Source organism: Priapulus caudatus, unplaced genomic scaffold (assembly GCF_000485595.1).
Source record: "Priapulus caudatus unplaced genomic scaffold, Priapulus_caudatus-5.0.1 Scaffold679, whole genome shotgun sequence".
NCBI classification, from domain to species: Eukaryota; Metazoa; Priapulida; class Priapulimorpha; order Priapulimorphida; family Priapulidae; genus Priapulus; species Priapulus caudatus.
Genome location: NW_014577740.1, coordinates 128810 through 130553, shown reverse-complemented (window position 1 = coordinate 130553; position 1744 = coordinate 128810). Strand labels below are relative to the sequence as shown.

The 1744-nt window shown below is 42.7% G+C and overlaps 1 pseudogene; it reads left to right on the top strand.

The window, feature by feature from the left end:
* LOC106812724 overlaps window positions 1-1744 on the top strand; it is a 35346-nt pseudogene that overhangs the window by 7675 nt on the left and 25927 nt on the right.

The following is a 1744-nucleotide window of genomic DNA, read 5'->3' as shown; positions in this document are numbered from 1 at the left end:
AGAGAGAGAGAGAGAGAGAGAGAGATAGAGAGAGAGAGAGAGAGAGAGAGAGAGAGAGAGAGAGAGAGAGAGGGAAAAAAGAGAGAAGAAGAGAGATACACATAACAAACTATACACAATACACGCACACGCTAATACTCACTATTTCTGTCTTGCTACCTGCGCGCAGACATCAACGAGTGTTTGCGTAACAACGGTGGATGCGCCAAGAATGCGGCCTGCATCAACACTGACGGCAGCTTCCGCTGCGAGTGCGATGATGGCTTCACTGGAAATGGCTTCATCTGCCAAGGTACAGATTCAGTAGGAGGGGAGGGGGTGATAGACATGAGGGAGAGTAATGAGTATTGATATTATTATTACTTAATTATTAAATATTAATTATTAATATTATTATAATTATTATTAATTATATATTAAAAATTAATTATTATAATGAGTGCTAAGAGTATTGAGTTACTGTTAATATACGTGTTGCATGCCTGTAGCTTTAAGGTGGAAACTGCGGGCTTGTGCCAAGATCTAAGTTTGTTATTTAAGATAAGTTAAGTTTGTTTTTTAAGATCAAGTTTGTGCAAGGATCCATCATCTAGTCTGTGTGTGTTTGCCTGTATCGTAGATGTTGACGAGTGCAGCCTGGATCAGAACCTCTGTGAGAATGGACAATGTTTGAACTATGCCGGCGGCTACCGGTGCGAGTGTGACATGGGATTCCATCTATCAGATGACCAGCGATTCTGCGTGGGTACGTACTACAAACACTGGAGCCATACTCTAGATCAGTGCTTCTTAAACTGGTGAATTGTTCATCCAAGGGCGAATGAAATTAAGTAGTAATTAAGTAATTAAGGAGTAAATGAAAATTGGTGAAAAACACGAGGAAATTGTTTAAGAAGCACTGCTCTAGACCTCCCGAAGAATCAGGTGGATCCTCTTACATTAGGTGTTTTTACTTCCCTCAGTTTCAAGTCTACTAGTTCTGTAGTTACGTTCGTATAGGCACTCAAGCGGGCACGCGTAAGCATCATACCCCGTACAGGCTGCAAAATTTGATCCTCAATTTGAGCTGCAAAATTGAGGCAGCACGACACGGTTCCAGGGTTCGCCTTTCTTTAAAACATTGTCATTGTTTCAGACATCGACGAATGCGCGATGTTCCACAACATCTGCGTGTTCGGAAGGTGTGAGAACATCCACGGCATGTTCCGATGCAACTGCAACCAAGGATACAAGCTCGACGAAACGGGAGGCAACTGCACAGGTACAAACTCTCTGGCCCATGAAAAAAAAACCGCCATGACATCCACCAACTGAAGTAGAACGCAATATAAATAACCTTCACACTTCCTCGTTAGGTATTGCACGGAGCAAGGAAAGCTATTAGAGTTACGCGGGAACATGCGCTTTGAACCCACAACAAAACCTGTGTGTATAATGGTCACCTATGGGGAATGTAGCCTCTATAGACAGGTGACCATTCGATGGTTTGTGTGTATAACTGTCACTCAAGGGAAGTTCCATGATTAACATTCATTAATACCCGACAGACACAAACACAGACACAGACACAGACACAGACACATACACGGATATAGAGTTACAGACACAGACACAGACACAGACACAGACACAGACACATACACGGATATAGAGTTACAGACACAGACACAGACAGACACACACACACACACATACACGGATATAGAGTTACAGACACAGACACATACAGACACACACAGACACA